The sequence below is a fragment of the Clarias gariepinus genome, chromosome 3 (assembly GCF_024256425.1).
Source record: "Clarias gariepinus isolate MV-2021 ecotype Netherlands chromosome 3, CGAR_prim_01v2, whole genome shotgun sequence".
Classification (NCBI taxonomy): domain Eukaryota; kingdom Metazoa; phylum Chordata; class Actinopteri; order Siluriformes; family Clariidae; genus Clarias; species Clarias gariepinus.
The window spans coordinates 10,289,959-10,314,064 of record NC_071102.1 but is presented as its reverse complement, the minus strand read 5'-3'; positions in this window follow the sequence as shown (position 1 = coordinate 10,314,064).

The window sequence follows — 24,106 nt, the reverse complement described above, 5'->3', positions numbered from 1 at the left end:
GATTGTGTTTCTTCATGTTGTTGCATGCAGGTGCGCTTTGACATTGTCTGCGTTAGGCCCTTCAAAAATATCATTTTATATGGGGTATGGGGATTGAAACTAGGGCTCTTCTTTGATCATACTGGCTAATGGCCATGGGCACACAGACATCAGCTTGCAACTTTTTGTCAGCTGTATGCGCTTGTGGCCAAGTGTTTCACTTACGAGCTCCAAGGCATTGATTTTAGTATCTAATGCTGCAGCTAAATAGTTAATCCATTCTACAGCCAAACCACACATTTTTTAATCATACTATTCCAATTGCTTTGCAGTAATGAGAATCTTTTTGTTCTTCTAAAAAATTCTGATGCCTTTTTTCAGACAAAATGCTGACATCAATTTCTTTCTTTTTCAGGATGAGCCTCTTTTGTGTAATATTTCTGTTTCATCTGCACTGATTTATAAAACCATTAATGCATTAAAGTAATAATTCAGCGATTGTTCAGTCATTCATTTTATCGCAATTTCCACATCAGAAGTGGGCTTTGATGCAAGATGAGACGCTTCCTTCATCAATAATAGAAATCTATTTGGACATTAATGAAGACAGCTTGATAGAAAGAAAGGCAGAAGAAGCAAATGAAACATGATTAGATGAAAAGAGGTACATAGAAACGGTTATAAAGAAACAATTATCCTTAAGGTGTACCAGGTAAAAAGCTCCTCATTTAGATTTTACCATGCGGACTGAAGCTACCTAACAGCCCTGTTGTATTAATAGAGTCTTAATGAGTTTAGAAAATGTGTTTAAAGTGGTACTTGGTCTACTCTGTTATAAGGATCATTGTGCTAAAAGGCTTAAAAAAAAGACAAGCACAAAACACTATCAGTCGAGTTAAAGATGCTTTGGCTTGTGCTAGGCTGCTTTAAAGCATTGCTTAAGATAATGCCCTGAGATTTCCAGCAACAGCATGAGGGCAGTGTTGCAGTGATGAAGCTGCACTGACTGCTTAGTAAAGACAGTACATCAGAATGGTAATAGGTTACGTTACAAGTTAGTACTGGACATTTGCTCCTCAATAAACAGTGCATTCTCCATAATTTAATTGTGTCCAATTTCCAGCATACATTAGAACATCATCCCTTTGGTTTATATGATCCATCCATGCATCCACGATTGCCACCTTGTTGTGGCCAAATTCCCATATGTTAGATTTTGGTTTCAATTGATTGGTGTGTTTTTATTTGATTTAATTATCTTGTTGTTTCTTTTATATATAGTTGCTTGTTTATTCTGTGGCAGTGTGTTTTTTGTCCTCAGGCTAGAGATTGGATGCTTTGCATGCAGCTGATCCAAATACCTAATTGGTAATCCCAATCCTAATACCAAACTAATCCCATAAAAATGCCAAACATCCCTTTTAAATTTTTTATTGCCATGTGATAACTTTAACACATGTTCTGTTTATTTTGAAGAATGTATTATTATTAATTAACATCTATATAATAATCCTATTGGTACCAGTACCTATTGGCATTTAAAACATTGTTTAGGAAAGAAAAAAGAGTTTTAAGTTTTAGGCCAATTTGGGTGAATTTTATTATAGTGTCTTTCTAATTATTTATAACCTAAGGGAATTTTTTTTTATCCATTATTTTTCAGTCTGGAAGTGTCTAAAGTCATGTGTCTGCCACTAATTACGTTAAGCCTTTATTTGTCACATATACATTACTGCACAATGAAATTCTTTTTTCGCATATCCCAGGGGTCAGAGCGAAGGGTCATCCATAATACAGCACCCCTGGAGCAGATAGGGTTTGGGGCCTTGCTCAAGGGCCCAACAATGGCAACCTGGTGGAGCTGGGACTTGAACCGCCGACCTTCCTATCAGTTACTCAGTGCCTTAGCCCTCTGAGCTTTGATAATGGCATACATTTGTCAAAACTTGAAATTGCATACATTTTTTGACCCAAGATCTGATGAACCACTCAGTAAAGTCTTTTCCAGAGATGTTATGGCTAGGACTCAGTTTTGGGCAATTTATGTGTGTTTCCTTATGCTCCCAATACCTTTCTACTCTTTTATAAATTGAATCTGATGGATTTTGGCATTGTCCCATGCCATAAAGGAAGCAAAAAAAATAAAAATTCATTTGCAATAATCTGGCTATTCAGGTCTTTAGCTGACTTAATTTTATCTGTCTAGACCTGACTAATTGAAGCAACCCCAGATCATAGCACTGCCTTCCAAGGATTGTACAGTGGGCTATTTGTATGATGAATACATTGCTTCATGTGCTTCTATTTTTACCCTGATGCACCCATATTACCCCAATAATATTTATACCACATGTACCCTGTGTATGTGTTGAACTGTTCTAAACTCAATTCCAATATATTCATCATGGTTTTGTTTGCTTGATGCAGACCAATATAACTCTTCTGAAACCGACAACATCTTTTTCCATCACCACGGGATGCATCTTCTATTAGGGTTGTTTAAGAAATGAGAAGCTGTTAACTGCATAAGTTATAGTTAAAATAATTGGTACCAGCTGTAACAGTTTTTTTTTTGTCAGGCAGTGTATCTTAAAATGTTAACTAAAGGCTATTCTATTGTCTTGCCTCTTTGCTGCCCCCCACACCATAAAGTAACTTCCTCTCTAAGTACTAGCTGTAGCAGGACAGTCATTCTCTATCCCTAATACCGATGGGTCTCTTAAAAGTACTCACTCTTGCGTGGACCAAGTTCTTAGTTGTCTAACCATCCATATAGGCTCAATTGAATGTCTCAGGCTTTTCATTTGCCATATTAATAAAATGTGGTTTATGGATTATACATTTTTTAATATAGCTTCCTCTACAAAGGGGAATGACTTGTAAGTGGTTACTAGAATTATTCACCAAGACATAAAGTATATTAAAGTGCTTACTTGAATATCTTCCTCCTCAGTCAGCTTGATTGCTCCCTTGTTCCTGAGAGTAATGCGGTCACAGGAAGAGGCTCTCTGTTGGATTTAATCCTGGCATATTACTTAAATGCTTAAATTAAGAGTAGACTTGATTTTAAACGACCTTACAATGAATGTGTTTAATTGAATTAGATACGAGTTGTAATCTTTTAAAAATTAATATCTATGTGCAATGGCCATGTTTTTTTTTTTCTTTTTTTTTTTTTACATAACATTTACATTTAGGCATTCGGCAGATGCTCTTATCTAGAGCGACTTACAAAAGTGCTTAACTTTCCATCATTGGATAGATCCTTACATTGGGTTACTAACTAAATATCAGTCAAGCCAGTGCGGGGAGCGGAGAAGTGTGATAGTGTGGGAGAACTTGGGAAGGGTGAAAATGAGAAGTTTAGCTGCATTCTGGATCACCTGCAGAGGACAAATGGTTGACCGAGGCAGACCTACCAGTTGCTGTAGTCCAGTTTTGAAAAAACAAGGGACTAAACAAGCTCCCAATTGGCTTGTGTTGAAAGAAATGAACAAATTCTTCTGATGTCATAAAGCGACAAGAACAAGTAAGGGTAGCAATGTGTGTGGAAAATGACAGTTGATTATCCAGAGTTACCCCAAGATTGCTTGCAGTGGCTGAAGGAGTGATCCGTTGTTGTCCAGAGAGATCACAAGGTCTTGACCGGGGGATGAATCACCAGGGATGAACAGCAGTTCGTTTTTACTAAGATTGAGCTGCCATTCATGATGAGACAGTATATATAAAACATTATTGCCCCTTACATCTTCTAGATTACATGACAGAAGCTGTCCTTGCAATTTGGTGAAGTTGAACTTTAAACTTTTTAAAAAATCTAAATAAGTAAGGTCTTTTGTGTGAAAAATAACATTACCTACAGTAATTACTAATATTTCAGTGAAATACTATTTGAACACTAACTTGTATGCCTATGACAGTGTGGACCTTTCCTGTGGTTTATATTAGAATATTATCGTATATTTCATCAGACTGGAAACAGATGACAGAGGCACAAGGTATAATGTACAGTATATGAAAAATAAAAAATAGAAGTCATAAAACTAAATTTGACTAAATAATAATATTCAGTTAGGAACATTATTTCTTAATTTTAAGATTTACCTTTTTAATTTAAATCAGGACATGATAATCTATCATATGTTTAGGTATTTATGTTACACACAAGTTTCCTCATGGTTTCAGGTCTCACTGATTTTAAATGCTAACAGGGGAGGCCCTGACCTACTGGTATCGACCAGATACAATCTGCCAGCTCACAAGGCTATTCATAAAAAGACATCCAGCTTTTGTTTCTCCTCCAATATCAGGAAGAACTGAGACTAAGTACACAACTGCACTCCTACACACAACCTACTGAAAATTCAATAGTTTATTAGTTGAAGCCACTGTTTGAGCACAATGACACATTTTGCCATGGGCTGATCTATGCTTCCTCTTCTATAGACCATGGAAAGATTGGCTTTGCACTACAGGTTTTGTCTTTGTACTAATGTCTTTTAGGTTTTGTAGAGATTTATGTCAGATTAGAAGACTGAAGTAAAAACGGGCTAACTTTGATTCATTTAAGTATCACTTGTTGCAGTCATATACAGTCTTTCAGCATCAGACACCCTTGACTGGGGCACCCAGTTGTGGTCGATCAGGTCTTGGACTGTGCCCAAACTGCACTCGTAAATCAAATCTTCTGTCTTGATCAAAGGCCAACAAGAGGCTCAGTCTTATTCCCTGGTTTCTTCTGTGATACAGAGTATAGAGTGTATTTTGCAAAATGTCTTTTCATTCTACCTTCAAAGGTATGCCCCATGCCCCCCAGCTCACTTTGCAATTCTTTAAAACCATTACACTTGCCTTAAGCTGCTTGCCTAGGTCCATCATCACAAGCCAGTTCTATATGCTCTTTGCCAAGAGGGCACTTTAGGTCATGTAGCACTTCGCCTCTCACTAGCATAGTCAAAGCTAATGTATTCTTTTGTAAGATTTGACTCTTTCCTCTATTCCTGTCTGCAGGGGCCTTTGAATAATAATTTTCATGTTTTAGGAAAGTGGACTTGCTGACCCAAGTAGTGCAAGTTTGATAGACTTGGGAGAATGTCATAGTTGACCTGACCTGTAAAAAAAGAGAACAAAAAATGGCTGCATGTGTAACGTGTGCAATAAGTCTCCAGGCACTGGTTGAATTACTATGGTTGTGGACTAGAAATACACTGTATTACAAAAGTAATTCAACGGAAAAGAATCTTTTTTAAATATATGCAAATAATTTTACTGCATTTTAGCTGGAGGTTTTGGGTACTTTTAGCAGCAGATATCGATTCTTGAAACAATTCTGATACATTTGTGCAGGGACCAGCTAAGGTTTAAGATGTACAGGGAAATGAGGCACAGAATTACAGTACATCTGGTTGTCCAAGCCTGTCCAAGACATATGGATTTTGGTCACAGGCACATTTTTGAGACTAATTGTGGACATATTTCCCAAACATTTTCATCAGTATTATGTTGACAGGGTTGTTCCAGACTGCTTGACTCAACTTTTATTTATTTTCCATATACCAATATGCAACAGGCACAGGACTTCCATGCAAGTGATGACATTTGGGAAATTAGTACTTTGACTGAATTCTTGTCGTTTTTCCCCCTCTAAAGTTTATTCAGAAAATTATTTCCATTAAACACTTTAAGTACAAAGGTCTTCTAATCTATGTACTGTATGTGTCTTGTGATGCATATAAAGATAATACATTAATTACTTATATTTAAATTAGGAATATGTAGAAATATGAAACAACCATCGATTTATTATGGAGATAAAATTTAAATCTCTTTGCTTCAGTAAAAACTTCCCTTGGTACTGGTATTTTATATTTTGCATTATATTTTTGCTTATGTCTGTGAGTATGATACACATAGTTATATTTAATTAATCCCAATTGTATTATGTTTGCAAGGCCCTTTTCTGCACAATGTAAATAAATAGGCCCTGGTCTAATAGTAGAGTATAAAGGATATAAATTATAGCAGAAAACCATGCTGAGAAATACATGGCATGAATTTTCTTGTGGGTTTGATTGCTTGACATTCTTTAACCACTAGACAATCTTTAGCTCCTTAATCAAACCCAGACCCTGGAGGTGCAAGGCGACAGTGCTAACCACTACACCACCATGCCGCTGGTTCAATATTGATCAACATAAAAATGAATAAATAATTAGATAAATAAATAGATAAAAAATCTGTCTGTAAAAATTAATAGTTCTTTTTCAACCCTTGTATGGTGTTCAGGTCTGTAGAACATGTTTTCACTCACTCACTCACTTATCTTCTAAACCGCTTTATCCTTCATTCAGGGTTGCGGGGATCTGGAGCCTATCCCAGGAGGCTCCAGGTGCTTGAGGCAGGGTACACTCTGGACAGGGTGTCAATCCATCGCAGGGCACACACAAATACACACACTCATTCACACACTACGGGGAATTTGCGAATGCCAATTAGCTTAACCTGCATGTCTTTAGACTGCGGGAGGAAACCGGAGTACCAAGCACAGGCAGGAGATGCAAACAGGAGACGGGAATCGAACTCAGACCCTGGGGGTGCAAAGCGAAAGTACTAACCTCATTGCCGCTGGTTCAAAATTAATCAACACAAAAATAAATAAATAAATAAATAAATAAATAAATGTCTGTAAAAGTTAATAGATCTTTTTTAACCCTTGTATGGTGTTCAGGTCTGTAGAACATGTTTTCAATATTTGATAAAATAAAAATGATGTGATTAATGATTTTATTAACCTCAGACTTGGCTTATTTACTGTGAAAAACATATAAATTCTCACATTTTCAATGACTCCACACTGCACACTCCCCTACACATTTATATTACATATGTGGTTACACAGTGGAAAAAAAGTGCTGAAATTGTAGGTGATTTGTGTGTGGGGGGGAATGTGTGTGCTTGTTTATGCATTTGTGTGTATATGTGCGAGTTTCGTCTTATACAGTATGCACCTGCTGTTACAGAGGATGACATTGACCACCAGCCAGCTCCACACTCAGCTGGTCAGCAGTCAGAAAAACACAAATATACATATATGCAAAAAATACATATGCAACATACAGTAGAATTCTGCCCCTGGTGTGTTGTATAGGATGGTATGAATAGAAATATGTGTTTAGTGGAACTGATGTGTTTTGGTGACTGCCATGTGTACTGTATCTGTATTTGTAATAAAAACTTGTTACATTTCTATTTGTTCACGATAAAAATGGCTTTTTTACATTGGGTTCTTTATTATAATTGTTCTTTCTTTAGTCTTTTTTTGTACTGTTATTGATAAATGTAATCTAACAGAGGTAAATAGCAAATATATAGCACAGTTTGTTTCAAAATTTTGGACACACCTTCTTATTTAACATTTGTTTTTAATACATTGTAATTATCAAATTCAAATTCAAATTTTATTTGTCACATACATAAACATACACAGTACGAAATGTAGTGAAATGCATTATACGACTGCTATTGACCCTAAAAGAGAATTAAAGTTTACAAATAAGAAATAAATATAAATAAAAGAATACGATAGAAATTAAATAAAGAAATTAAATTAAACTAGGAAAAAATAGAACTAAAAATAAAAATAGAAATGTGCTAGAAAAAAATGGAACTAAAAATAAAAATAGAAATATGATATGCATAAAAATAGAAATATACTGTACATAGAAATATGATGTGCATAAAAATAGAAATATATTGTACAAATTGAAATATACTGTACTGGTGTGCAAATATGCATAGAACAAAGTGTCTTTGTGCAGAGGTTATTAAAGTGTCTTTGTGCACTGGTCCAGGATGTAAACGTAAACATGTAGTGTAGTTGTGAAGGTAGGTGTGCAAAGTTATTAAAGTGTCTTTGTGCAATGGTCCAGGATGTAGATGTACAAAATGTAGTGTAGATATGAAGGAAGGTGAGCGTGTAATTGTCCATAGTGTTCATGGATGTAAAAAGATTGATAGATTTGATCAATTGACATTGACATGAATTATGACAGAACAAATAAGAAATTATGTAGTCAACAAAAATGTGTTAAATAACACAAAAAAGTTTTATATTTTAAATTCTTTAAAGTAGTTACTTATTGGTTTGGTGACAGCTTTGAACGCTCTTTACATTCTTTAAGTCATCCAGAGGTGTCGAGTATTTGTTGGCCCCTTTTGCTTCACACTCTGGTCCAACTCATCCCAAACCATCTCAATTGGATTTAGATCAAATGATTATGAAGGCCAGGTCATCTAATAAGGCACTTCATCACTCTCCTTCTTGGACAAATAGCTCTTACATAACCTAGAGGTGTTGTTGGTGTCATTGTCCAGTTGGAAAACAAACAATGGTCCAAGTAAGTGCAAACCAGATGGGATTCCATAGCTAAGTGTGCAATAAATTTTGATTAAGTCATGAATTGTGTCAACCGTAAACCACGCTCACTACAGCTGACAAAGACGAGTAACTTAACTAACTTAACTTTCCTGTTAGATCCCCGAATTCTCACATTTGGACTCATCTGAGCAAAGGACAGTTTTCCACTGATCTAATATCTATTTCTTGTGTTTCTTGATTAAAGCAAGTCTCTTCCAAAGTAATGGTTTCTTTGTCACAATTCAACCATGAAGGCTTGACTCACACAGTCTTCTCTGAAAAGTAGATGTTGAAATATATCTTCCGCTTGAACAGATCTGAGAAGCATTTATGTGGGCTCTAGTCTGAGGTGCTGAAAATCGGCGGTTTCTGAGGCTGGTCATTCTAATAAACTTATCCCCTGCAGCAGCACATTAAGCACATTAGGAAGGCAAGAAATTCTTCACAAATTAACTCTTGACAAGGCATATGTACCTGTAAATTGAACACCATTCCAGGTGACTACCTTGTAAATCTGACGAGAGAATGCCATGAGTGTGGCATGTTTCATGAAAGCTAAATGCAGCTACTTTGGACAATTTAACAAATAAAAAAATATTCTGGGCTGTTTTACGATTTTTTTTTTGCTACATAATTACATCCATGTTCCTTCATAGTTTGGATGTCTTTGGTACAGTATAATGTTGAAAATCATTAGAATAAAGCTGAAGGAAAAGGTCAAAACTTTTGACTAGTAGTGTATATTCTGTCTATATTGCTTCTAATTAAAATATACAGTAATAAAATATCTGTTTTGAAATTAATTGTTATGGCTGCATTGAATTAAAAACCCAATAATGATTTTGGGTCCACCAGACCCATGGACGTTAGCTGAGTAACAAAAACATGAATTGATTAGAAGAATTAAACAGCTTTTGCTGACCTTATCTTAACAATGAAAGACTTTTCTGCATTGACCATTATGATTATCTCATTTTCTTGGGAAATATTATGGTGACTCATTAAGGAACTAAACTTACTGTTCTCTGGTGAGCAAGAAAACGTGCATTTAAAGGTATTTTTAAGATGTGTTGCTGCGTGTATTTGTTCAAGAAAGCTTGCTTCTAACTTTCCTTATTTGAGACACAGTTGTTAGATTTATTCCTGCCCAGGGTTTAGTTGTTTTTTTGTGATATAGTAAACTAGTCCAGGATTCTATTTATGAATAATTGTTCACAAACAGGGTAAAACTGAGTGTTCTGGTATAAGTATCAATGTCAGGCCCTTGGGCACTAGATATCTCGGCTATATTTTGCTCACTTCGGATTGTGTCTGTTAAATATAAATGATTATTTATAAAATAAATATGGAGGCACTTCTTGAAAAATTAAAGTAGAGCACGGCTTCAATAATATTACGAACCAATGTATGATGAATTGGTGCAATTTATGGGAGCATTAACACATGGGTGCAGATTAGTTCAACACACATTACCCAAACTGTGCAGTAGCTGTTAGAGAGATCATTACTGGGAGCTTGTGATTGAGACACGAGGGCCTATCAGTATTGAGCTTACTCAATGCCCTGGTTTGGTAATAATAGTACAAGCAGATATAGAATTTGACGGATAGTGAAAACCTGCTTTTGGACCTCCTAGCAATTTTGGTAGTGTTGTCACATCATATTACATTTTCTGTCACACAGCTGTATATAATTAATATGGTGAAACAGTCTTAGAACAAATTTTTCCGAAGAAATATTCAGAATCTTAGACTCTGGGAATACAATTACTGTTTCTCAAATCCTTTTGCTGGTTTTGATTGTACTGTACATGTGTTCCACTGAGTGAACTGGAGCAGGGCTATTATAATCTAATTACATTTGTACAAGGTAAAAGTTGAAGGTTTGAAAAAGGCCAGATGACATGATTCCTGTCTTTCCATTATGGGTAGAAATCATAACCCGGTATGGTTGTATCAACACGGCATTGCCAGCTGTGGAGCTGTTGCTTAATTTTGTTGAAATGCACAAACAAGACTGGAACCAAGAACCATTCTACAGTAAAACCGCAAAGCTTCAGGATGAGTTAGGAGGAATGTACTGTAACTTGTCATTCTTGACAGTGAGGTGAACGGTGGCTTTACATTTCAGGAAGCCCTCATGTCTGTATTTCCTTCTGGCTCTCCCTTTTAGTTATGCTGTTATAGATAGTCCTGCCGGAGTCTCTGCTTCACCATGGTGACCTTGCTTCACAATTGTGACTGTGACCAAACCTAACTGTTATCTCTTCTCTTCTGCTCTCCCCTCTCCTGTTCTCTCTCCTCCTGGTGCACCGCTTCTGGTTGGAGATCTCATCACATGGATGCCCCGTGTGTCTCTTTGGGATGCATCTGGTGTCTGGGGACGGTTTCACTCTACCATGAAGATGGTTCTGGTCTCGACTTGTGTTGACAGCCACTCGATGGTTCAGGACTGGAATTTCCTACAAGTCTACCTGAGCCTCCAATAACTACCTGGACTTCATATTACCATCAATTAATTGTTATATTGAACTGCCTGCCACCTAACACAGTATGAATGCAGATCAATTCCTGCTCTCTGTTTCACCCAGATGAGGATGGGTTCCCTGTTGCGTCTGGTTCCTCTCAAGGTTTCTTCCTATTGCCAACTCAGGGAGTTTTTCCTTGCCACTGTCGCCCTCGTCTTGCTCACCAGGGACTATCTGACCATTTTGATTCATACACATTCACATTCTATACAAAGAATAATTCTTTTGATTGTGTAAAGCTGCTTTGCGACAATGACAATTGTTAAAAGCGCTATACAAATAAAATTAAATTGAATTAAATTATTCCACTGCTAGGATGGTTTGTGTGGATTATGTCAATTTTCTCTTATGTGGTATGCTCTTTAGTTCACATACTGTAGATTGAGCAGAATGTCGATGACATTCTTTACGATGTAAAGATGTTTGGACTAGAGACTAAATGTAATGTATTGTAGCTTCTTCGTCAACAAAGGTTTCTCCAAAGGCCTTTTATTCGGCAGCAAAAGCTTCCCAAGCAGCAGGAGCACTAAAAGTCTTCTATTTTCCACTTCAAAACAGCTAGAAGCCCTGAAAGCTGAATGCAGTATATACTTTGATGTAACAGCATTGTCAATTACCTTTCTAAATAGCCTAGACACTGCGTGAATCAGTATAAGCTTGGTAGCTGCTGCTCTGGTACTCAATCGCCATCGCTTCTTAATGAATCGGAATACCGGAGAGGCAGTGACCATACTGTTCCACCGTTGGCTAGGGACATGTGGAAATTGGCACTTTATTGTCTAACAAGCTCTCTCCGAGGATGTATGTTCACTCAAAAAAAAAAAGAGTCTCTATTAGGACCCCCATTTTCAGTCTTTATTACATCAGCATGAGGCGCTTACTGCATGCAGCTGGTACTACAGTGGCAGGGTGATGCTGGGTCTTTCAGCACATGGTGTCTGTTTTAGTTTAGAAATGCCTGAAGGAGTAAAAAACATGGTTTGGGCAAATGTTATAATAAAAATAATCTGTCCTTGGTTATCAGGCAGAAGAAATGATCATGAAGTAATGATGGCCATTTGCTTATGATGGATTCGTAGGCTATATTGTTTGCATTTTGATAAAGTCAGACTATTGTGTGTTCTAACGATTCAAGCATTCATTTTTACATTTTTACATTTCTTTTACAGGATAACTCTTACGCAACTGAAAAATACATAATGAGTTATGAATAGTTTTGTAGTATTGTGTGAGGAAGGTAACATCTTTTTTGTTTTGTTCATATCTAATATGCATAATACTTAATAGACTCTTCACATGCAGTCAGGATTGAAAATGGTTGGATGCATTTAAAGGGGAGTTTTTTATTGGTACAGTTAACACTGGCAGTCAAACTTATCCAAAAATAGAGTTCAATAAACAGGCTGAAGTTGGTCGATTCGCGAACAACATGCACAAGATCAAGCATAAATCATAGTCAAAGAGTTTCCAGCAAGTCATACACAAAAGGCACACACGATTATTGGAGATGTAGATTGTGACGCTCTTCTGAATCCGAGTTTTAATCATACCAGGTGTTGGTTGCATTCAGGTGTGACTAGTTAGAACTCAGGTGAGTTGAAGCATGCATGCTGGGAGTTGTAGTCCACTTGTTCTACTGTAAATGGCAATGCGGCTCAATCGAGGCTCTGGTGTATTTCTCAGCAAAACCTGTTCAAGGGAACATTTTGTCATCCTGCTCATTTTGTTTTATTGATTCTAATTATTTTGCTTTCAGTAACAGTCATTACACTTGATTGCAGACTATGTGACCCTTAAGTAATCACTGCTGTAACAGCATCAGTTGAACTAAAGCTTATTTTTCCTTTTGAAAAGTAATGGGTACTGTCCCTTAGAAGCCAGTTGTGCATGATTTATGCACAGTTTCCCTCAAAGATGTTTACTTGCCTGACTCGCCATGTCTGTAGGGATTACTGCATTTCAGTTTCTTATTTATTTAGCACTGTTTAATGTGGATCTGCTTTCTGGCTGAGCACAAGCTATGGGCTGTGAGTTTATCGATGCATGCACACAAACGCTTTCTCTCTCTCTCTCTCTTTCTCTCTCTCTCTCTCTTTTTCTGTGCCTCAATCTCTTTTTAATCTGAATATGAACTAAATAAGATTAAAGAAAAGTTGTGATTTTGCACTACATGAGAAAATAAATACATGTAAACAGAAATAGAGTATTATTATACCTTGATGTTGAACATTACAAGCATATGCTCGCTCTCTCTCTCTCTCTCTCTCTCTCTCTCTCTCTCTCTCTCTCTCTCTCTCTCTCTCTCTCTCACACACACACACACACTTTCCCTGACAATACATACTTGAACCATATTAAATAATGGAACCATTCCTCTACATAGTTAATATATGAACTTGTACCATGTGCTTACAACTCATCTAGATTTATTTGTAGTTAAACACAGCACTATTTCAATATCCTCATTTAATTATCTTTCATTACGCCTAATTACAGTACATTTTTAATCAGTGTCAAACATCAGTCTACCTTATGCAGAGCAACTTGCAGTGCTTTGTAGTCTTCATCAAACATATCCTCACTCTAGTATAAATAAGTCCGACTCAAAGAATCCTAACAAGCTAAAACCCTTTTAGCGAGAAGTACAATCAGTTCCTACAGCAAAAAAAAAACAAATAAACTAGCAAAAAAAAAAAAAAAAAAACTATATATGTTTAGCTTTATTTTTCTAAGAATAATTGCATAATTATAATAATCAGACTTGCGTAAAGAATATATTTAACTGAGATCAGTGTGTGTCACCTGTTTCAGGCTTGAAGATGCTCATCTTACTTTCACATTTACTTCAAAAAGTAAATAGGCTTTTCAATCTCCTGCAACCGGGGCTGTCTCATGTGCCGCGCTTTGAATAAGAGATTATTGAGGCTGGTGCCACCGGGTAGAGATAGCATTATTAGCTACAGCAGGAGGCTTCCTCCTCAGGTCCCGCCACGAAACAGATCATAAATCAGTCGCAGACCACACTGGAAGTTGATAGATTGGATGACTGAAGAACTGGTTACCCGAAGATGATGTGCAAGTTGATCAGATCAGTCTGATGTAAAGGCAAGTGTCATCACCTGGAACTGATGCGACCTGGCCCTCATCCAATACATGGATAATTGGTAATTTAAAAGTTATCCGGTGATTCAGTGGACGTTTATTCACTCCTACAGAGCACTGGGAGACATTGGAAATCATTCAGTAGCGTATAATGGGTTTCATTCAGATATATCATGGGTGCTATAGTATATTCAGGGAGAGGAAAAAAAAAACACTGAGTGATGGATCACATATCATGCATCTTTTCCCATTAACAATCTGGAAGCACTCCATCTGAGAAATCTAATCAGACTGATGACCATTAACAGGCCAGTTTGGAGCTTACTCTGATTTCTCCCCCTCTCCATGAATGATTATTTTTTTCTTTGTCTCTAGTTGGTGCAGTTTCTGTGTTTGATGGCCCTTGATTATTTTCTTTGCTGAGATCAATTTCACAATCACATGATTTATTCTTAGACTCCTTTAGTGTGATCTAGTAAATCATAAAGATGTAAAGCTTAGAGAAGTGGACTGAAGTGGGCTGGAGGAAGTGTGTGTGTGTGTGTGTGTGTGTGTGTGTGTGTGTGTGTGTGTGTGTGTGTGTGTGTGTGTGTGTGTGTGTGTGCGTGTGTGTGTGTGTGTGTGTGCGCGTGTTGCATTGACCTTGACTACACTTACGCACTGATTATGATTGCCACACTTCGTATTCCTCCAACAGTGAGTGTAATGTGTAATTAATTATTTCCCTGCCTTTGTTTGAAAGCAATGAACGGCTCACTGAAGGATTTTTAAATGCCTCAGTTCTTATTCAACAGGATCCGTAATGAATAGGGAAACAGACATGTTTCAGTAAATACAATGTTTTGTGTCATTGTAAATGACACCAAAATATTAGAAACACAATTCACAAGTGTGACTAAATCAAAATACATTATTTGTTTTTTTCTTTACTGTCTGATATAAATAAGCCAACAAATGCTCATTTGAAAAATAAATATTTTTCAAAGATACTGTTTTTGTTGTCTATATATTTGGAGTATTCTCTTGAATCAAAAAGTCAACAGATCATACATTAGGAAATTAATTTCATTGGAAAATGATGATGTCATGAGAAATTTAATAATCCTGTCACTTGTCAAAATCATTAGGATTAAAGGCTTATGCACTTATTTAATAATGGGTCTTATTAATGGATCTCAATACAACTTTTATGGTTTATTGGTAATTTTTTGTAGCAGTATTCACACAAGAAATGTCTTATTCATGAAAATCAAATAAAAGGAAGAAATAAAAGGAAAAAATATCCCATAAAATAAGAAGTGCATTTGATAAGGACAAAAGACATGGGATAAAAATGAAGGAGGACGGTTTTGTTCGGAAGTTAGGCGCCACTATTACACTGTTTAGTCATTTTTGTTGATTTTAAGTGCCTGTGAGATTTTTGTGATGTCACTAAAGGGAAATCTGTTATACACTGAATACATCGGTATTTCTAATATATGCCCAATTACAAAGACAATTACTGTTGCTGCTCTCTCTCTCTCTCTCTCTCTCTCTCTTCTTCTTCAATATTTGACAGGAATTCTTGCTGGCTCCTTCACTAAAATGTTAAAAAGTGTCCTATTATTTTAAAATTCTATGGTTAAAACATGCATTTTTCCTGACAAATCGTTTTCAGCCAAATATGATTTGTCATATACTATATTCTCAGACATGAACGCAGCATGCTCAAATTTACCTCCTGAGTGTTCCTATAACTGCACAATATAACCTGCACAATGTGCTCATTTTAATACTAATAATGTTCCTTAATCTTTCCTTCTTTGTGCTTCAGTAGCTTTAAGTGAGTGTCTATCAAATGGTAATGTAATACCTCCTGCTAAATTACTGGCAGAAATAAAGCTGCTAATAGCATTATAGGATTTTATTTAGAAGAAAAGGAATGACAAATGTGCTGTTGTTACTAATTTGTTATTTCAAACACTTCTGAAATTTAGGACTGTCTATTATTCACGGATCGGGGAAAAAATAAATATTTCATGCATGATCAGTTAATAATTGTTGTTTGTTTTTTTACTCATAATACCAAAGATCAACTGTCACCAATTTAGTTGATGTAGTTACTTAATGTTACTTTAAAGCGAGCGGTTGTTCTGAGCTTTTCTCTTCATCTTCAAAGAGCCAACACTAGAAATTTAAGGACTAGTGAAATACGGTCTATAAGCTGCGGCAAAAGCATAGACACTTCTTCTGGGTATAAGATCTCAGAATACAGTCGATACACTCAGTCAATTGATTGAACCAACGACTTTGAGGGAGAGTCCGACCTGTTATGGATTCGACCTGTTATGCAGACCTATTAATGTTATATAGCTGCAGTCTGTGCAGGTCTCTTTCATTTAAAATTCATAGCAGATATAAACTGTGAAATTGGGAATTGAGGCTAGAACCTGAAATACTAGTCTTTATCCACCTATACAGCTTCGGCTTGGTATAGGGCCAAGGTTGGGGGGGGGGGGGGGGGGTGGGTATTCAATGATTATCCAAGAATACTTAAAAAATAATAATAATTTTTTTTTTTTTAAATCCATGTTTTCCTGGCACATACTCATTAAGCTCATACAATTGTATGAAACATAGAAGCGACTCATTTTATTTCCTACACTGAATAATTAGAATAATATTGTTCTAAAGATCTGCAGACAGTAACCATAAGAATAACTTATACACAGCAAAATGTATACATATGGTAGACATATTCTGTAATTGTATACACAGGAACCAAACAGTTGGTTGTACAATTTAATTATTTAAATTGTCATTACACTTTATATATTTTTTATTTTTTTCCCTTCTCTCTGTCTCCCGTCACATCTGGAGGAATATGGAATTTACAGTACACTGTCACGTTTACTCTCATATCTGCAACCCCAACATGTACTATTCGCCCACATCAGCCTTTAAATGTACTTAAAAAACACTGAGCATGTAAGTAATCATCTGCTGGTTTACCATAACTACTACTATTTATACATTTTCCTTTTGGTTTCAAAATATAAAATGATGTGCTATGTTCCAATTCCTAATATTTGCTGTGGCACGATATATTTCAGTGTCTGCATCACAACAATTAAATTCAGTAATAATGGACCAATTAAAAAATATTTGCTTTAATAAAATGGAGTATTGCCTAATAACACAAATAAAGTGTCTGCGTACCCTTCTCACACCTCCAGACTCCCTGATTTCATTTCAAGGTTCCCCTTTTTTCTCCCACAGTTAAAAACATGCTGGAATTCTCAAGGTGTCAATGATTGTATGATTGCATATACAGTACACAGCGTTCAATCTAGCGTCCACCTCTGCCTCATCTCACGCTTAGTATTTCTAAGGATTTCCGGCACTGGGTCCATTGCACCTAGGATAAAGTGACTGCTGAAGACGAATGAATACTTGTTCTCTCATGGGATACACAGCAGAGACAGAGAAAACAGATGGTCGAGTCACTGGATCGTGTTAAGATGTTTTTCCCCCCTGAAACACTATCTAAATACAGTGGAACCATCCAACAAGAGCCACTAGACAAGGCCAACGTTTTATCTTTACCTAATACCCTCTTGCTTGCTCATTAATCAGTGCAATGCACAGTGGTACAACGGAGTAGACATGAAGGTCTAAGAGGGTTTCCATCATTATTATATAGTGTTAATTAGTCTGTGCCAAAGACTTAATTCATTTAAATCCACTATAGCAACCAGGATCATTATAATTGCTCAGATTTAGTAAAATCATTCTTTACTCAAAGGTGGTTTGTTGAGAATAGTCTAGAGGCCTGCATCAGTGAGAACTATTATCAATTTATTATTTTGGTAATCCTGACAATCTGGTATGCTTGACTGCATGATTGCCCCATCATAATCTCTACCTGAGGGAACTGTAAACAAACTTATTGGATATAATGATGCAAGCAAGACTACTGGTAAATCCCTTGGAAAAAAAAAGAATCACGTATATTTGGAGAAGAATAATCAGTCACACGTTTTAATTACGGTGTGAGACTACTAGATTAGTGAGTAGTCTGTAAAAGGCGCTGAATTACTGAATATGCAAGTGTATGATTAGTAGAATATCTGAAAGCATGAGAAAGAGGCTCAGACTGATAGAATCAGTAATGGCAGGTAAAGAACTATGAAAGCTCTAAAGAGAATTTTATTCTACAGTAGCATTAGAATTTTTATTAACTCCAAACTGATTTTTTTTCTTGTGGTATAAACAAACAAATAAAAATAACCTAAAAAATGACTTTGAAAAAGTCTGGATTTTAGGCAGATCCACATATTCATGCAGTAGATTACTAAAAAGAAAAGCCAAGATATGCATTACTGTATGTCTCTTATTAATAGTTTTATTTTTTGTATTCTCGTCACAAAAGCAATATTCACCAGCAGGACTGTCCCAGCGCTGGCATATTTGTCCTAGAAGGTCCACCATAATTGGATGGATTCTACCCACCAATACACCTTCTTGCAGTCCCCTTAACTTTGGATTTCTGTACTGTACTATTCTTCCAAACCACTACAAAGCTGGGTAATGAGTGACTGAATGTCTGGTGATCAGAAATGATCATGCAATACACAATCTCCATAGTCCAAAAAGTACAAGTAATTGTCAAAGAAAAACCTCTTCTGGAAATCAAAGTATCATTTAAAATTATTAAGTAAAATTTAAGCATACAAATACAGCGGAAACTTGGCATACGGTTTTAATTTGTTCTTGAAGGCAAGTCAAAAATTCATATTGTGATTTTTCATAAGAAATAATGTAAATGCAGATAATTCGTCCCAGCCACACAAAACTATGACCAATATTACAAAAAAAACTTATACTGAAGGCAACGTTTGTACTGTGTTCACTCTTTCGAAACTGCTTTCATTGACAGAAAAAAAAATCATAAACTTGCTTCGAATAGACTTTTCACTGAAAGTCCAAAAAAAAAAAAAAAGTGTATAATGGAAACACCATACTGAAAATTGTTATTCAATTACTGTACATTAATGCATTGTTGTTCCATTTTATTTCATTTGATTGGACAGTATTTATTAATTTTATACAAATTGCAAGTATGCAAATATTGATGGATATTTCAAGAGGGTTACAAGGTGAAAATACTCTGGAGTTTAAATAATATCTAAATAAAGAGACTGAAGAAGTAGCTACTGTACTTGGACGAGTGGGGAAACGTTTGTACCTAACAAGTCCAGTTGACTCAGTTTCCAGATGGGACAATTTTGTGTCACAACAAAAGTTTAGTTTGTGAAAAGAGCACAGCAAAGAATTTTCTTTCTTAGAAAGTTGGAACAGCTACAAGAGAAACTAGACCCCCATCGAGGGCATTCTGGCAAACCATACAGGTGTGTGGTATACTAACTGCCCAGCCATAGAGTGAAGGATCTCAATTGTGTGGTGAAATATCTATGCTATAGCCGACCGAACTGAACTGCTGCTACTGTAGTTTTACAACATTAATCACATTAAATCTTATAGGCACAAACTGACAACCCAAGCACTGGTGCTCTTGCATTATTTAAATTTTCCTCATTAATATGACACTGCTAGAGGATTTTGGGACGTTAAATAGAAACATTTGCATGTATGCTGACAAAAATGGGCCTTGGTGTACTTTTCTTATGATTTGCAAAAGCAGAGCATTTAATCAATTGTGCTAAAGACTACAAGTAAAAGGAGTAATATTTCTGTTTTATTAATTTCTCATATTGTTCTTATCACAGACTCATAATCCCTGCTAAGCCCATACTAATCAGGTTTTACATAATAATACAGCCATACATAAAGTAAGCGGCATGCACAGTGTGCACAATTTGAAAAATCATATTCATATTAAAATGGTTAAAAGTTATTCGTATTGAATATGAATAGGGTTTATTGTGGGGTAAGTAATAATTAGGATTAATTAGGGTTTAATGTGGGGCAGGTGCTTGTTCCCTTTTTCTGTTTTATTTAAAAAGCAGATGTAATTCAAAAACATGCTTTTGCATGTTCTAATTACTAATATTTTACTGATTCTTATGGATTTCTTTATGATTCTGAAAGTTTACAGTGGTCTGTTTGGTCTGAAAAAAAAAGTTGTATCAGATTTCTGTCTTATATAATGTTTATATGTAATATGTAATCCAACTGTGGTTCATTCATTGATTTTCTTTTTTTCTTTATTCTCTTTTTTCTTTCGTTCATTCGTTTGTTCTTGTTTGCAATAGTACAGTTAAAAGAAGATCTGTTCCTCATCGTTCATAAAACGTCATGTACCTGACCACTTTCATCACTAGACATTTGCAACAGCTGCCAAATTATGATCTATGGGTAAGTCAGCAAGTTTTTGCATAGTTTATTACTGGGAGTGCATGTGTGTCCCTGTATAAAATCTAAATTTAGTCTTGAGATAATAAAGCAGTCTTCCAAAGTGATGGAGTAGAAATGAATGCAGAATTTATAGTTATGTGGAAAACATACACAAGGCCATACACATCATTCTGATTTAAATTCCAATTAAATTAAAATTGAGAGCACATTGATGAAATCTCTCACATCACCTTGTCTCACGTTATTGATGTATAAATGACAAATATTCAACTTTTTTTTGGTAAAAGATGATTAAATTGGAAAAAAAAGAGATGGAAGTGGTGATTAATTAAATAGATGTCAGGAGACATAGACAAGTCGGTGGTTTGATGTCTGGCATTAGTAAGTCGAATTGATGGAGTGCAAAGTGTGAAATATCTTCTTAAAAAATGCTCTGATGTGTAAATGTATTTGAATTTGAAGCGCTGCTGTCCGCTGGAAAAGTGTCACAAACTGACATGATTTAAGCACATCTGATATAATGTATGTATTGTCACGGTTTTGCCCATGACTGAGGCATGCCCTAATTTCGCTCCACACCCGTATGCAGACGTATGGCTGGTGAAGCCATCTTGAGATGGGAGATAGTGAGAGTGGCAGTTCAAGAGAGATTAAAGGTAGGTGGTGCATGGCATGCCATGAGTGCCACAGTGAGTGTGTGTGCTCTTTTGGACTTCGATAGTGAGGAGTGTTTTTTGCCACTGCGCAGCTTGCCGAGGATCAGCCACAGTTCCTGTATGCCTCCTGACCTGAACTTACTTACAACCTAAACTTTCCTTTATTTTATTTTTTTTAATTTTCTGAAAAATTAAATTCGCCATCTTAATTTTATTTCATTATTTAGTTAAAACATCTTATTTTTGTTAAAGACCTTGCCTCATGTCCGTGTCTACAGTATGTGTTGCTCAAGTCGCACTTTTACGGTATATAGATTTACAAATGTCAACATTTCACTGTCTAAACATATTAAATAGTGATCTCAGGTTTGCATAGTTTTCTAGAGATTGTGTATTAGGCAGCATCCCTTCCAGGAGTTGCATGCTGGAAATAATAAGTGATTTTCCCACACTAGACCACATCTGGTACTCCTTTTTTATTAGTCAGGTAATATTTGAATAATTAGGCAGAAACCAGAGATAACAGCCTGTCAGCCCAAATAATCTGCTTCACCTTCCATTGGATTCATATAGAGTCTCAAGAAATCTGTAATTGCTACAGTCAACAATTATGTGGGCGCACCTGCCCAAACTTTTTGTTTAATAAAATAGTTAGGTCCAGCCGAACGATTTATTAATTTCTGATTGGACAAGGCAAGAGCATTCCATACGCGAGTGGCACAACCCAACTCAGACTCACCTGGCATTGTACTATATAAACTTCGATCAGCAAATGAATTAAAGGGAGCGTGCAATTTAATGTGAAACGCTGCCTTCACTAGAGTCAACAAATTATTGAGCAAACTGAATCAACTTTAGTTAAACTGAATAAAGAATGTTTTTTTTTTTGCATGCCAACATATCATTCCGAACCCTGCATGAAGTATTTTGAGTGTAGATTGAAGTAAAGGCACAGCAAAGTCTTGTGTCTTCAAACACATTTTGTCAGTAGCCCAATTGTTGAATGAAAGAAATAATATGATACCAATGTTCGTAGGGTTGTTAATGGATATTCTCACACCAAATCGCTAAGATTATGTGAATATGAATGGCTGGTAAATATGAGTTTCATTCATTTGGAGCTCCTCGACCAAAAAAAGTTTTGCAACAGGGGTTTAAGGGTCAGGTGTCACTTTCTCTTCCAAAGGCTTTGAGTCCATACAGCAGTGGAAAGTGTTGTCTTCCTTGGGTATAAGAATCTCAGGGCTGCAGTAAAACTCAGTTCTCTAAGGAATTGTTATAGTCGCTCGATAGTTCAGGACTGGAATTTCCTACAGTCTACCTGAGCTTCCAATAATGAACTGGACTCCATTTTAACTTAAAGACAATCAAGTGTTATATTGAACTGCCAGCCGCCCACACACAGTATAATGCAGATCAATTCCTGCTATCCATTTCACCCAAATGAGGAAGGGTTCCCTGTTGGGTCTGGTTCCTCTTAAGGTTTATTCCTATTGCCATCTCAGGAAGTTTTTCCTTGCTACCATTGCCCTTGGCTTGCTCATCAGAGACTATCTGATGGAACCTTGATTAAACAAAATATCAGTGCAATTTACATTTGTGACCTATTTTTCTCTCTTGCCATCCACCAGTCACTCTGCCATCTGTGTTGTCTGTCTGACTTGATAAATGATGTGTGTGGTCATACTGGTGTGATTAGATGTTTAGCGTGTATGCTAAAACTGGTGCAATTATAAAACTAGAGTGAAAAAATTCCACTAAATCTAATACATTTTAACTTAATATTGTGAGAAGCTCAGTAACACTAATGAAAACATCATGATAGACTAGTGAAATCTAACCCCTGCATGTAATTGTAATTAGTAAATGTGATCGCTGAATGCGACACCATAAAAGCTTAGTGGTTAGCACTGTTGCCTTGTACCATCAGGGTTAAGGGTTTCAGTCCCACCATAGGTCTATATGCATGGAGTTTGCATGTTCTCCCTGTGCTTGGTGGGTTTTCTCTGAGTACTCCGATTTTCTCCCACAGTCCAAAAACATGCAAATTAAGCTAACTGGCGTTAGATGCCCCCCGTGCATCTGTATACAGGATAAAGCGGCATAAACAGTAAGTGAAAAAGTACATGAACGTCATATATATTACATATTGTGCTATATTTATTTTAAGATTATGCTACCTGAGATGAAGTTGTTGTTACAAGCACCAACTTTGACCAGGATTAGTCTTGTCTCCCCAGTGGATGGCTAAAAACCACAATTTTTTTTCTTTTTTTTTTCTTTGGCTAGAAGCAGATAAATCAATCTTTCAGTTTTTAAACCTCATGTGGCATCTCCATGCACAAAAACTGCCCATCATTATAACACTGAACACACATTGCCTGTCAGCACTGCAAAAAAAAAGACATTTTGCAGAGGACAAGTTAAAATATCTTTAGTCACATTTAACCACTATTTCTTATTATAATATACAGTAAACAAAATCTAATATTATTAAGTCTAAACATCATGCCGCCCTTTTTTATTACCTTTAAAGATTATTTTACTTCTATCCAGAAATAAATGGCTTAAATTTCTCTTAGGTTAGAAATAAACTTAGAATTAAATAAACTAAACTACTACTAATAAAAAAAAAAGTTTAATAAAGTTCATCTGGTTTAGTTCTAAATCAGGTCTGATATAAGATGCAAGAGCTCTATAGTCCCATGACGAACATAGCCCTGAGTTCATCTTCAACCACCTGTTCCCTGTGCTCATGCAATGGATAGGGGCAGCTGTGCACATCCATGCCCAGGGGAGTCTTTATGTGGGGCTTCGAATAGAGGTTTGGCTAATGAAGAGAGGATATTGTGATAGCTTAGAGCTGTGCCTATGAGATGGTAATGGGATAATGTGTGTGCAGCAGATGCATAATGGTCACCTTTTTAGTTTTTGCACAAATGCATTTGCTTTGCCATATGGTGCTGAGTTCATTGTTTTTGATGCCTTTTTATTTAGTGCTAATAATCCAAAAATTAAATGCAAGATATCTTGCTGTTATTTTGACTGCCACATGCTCTCTTCTTGTTT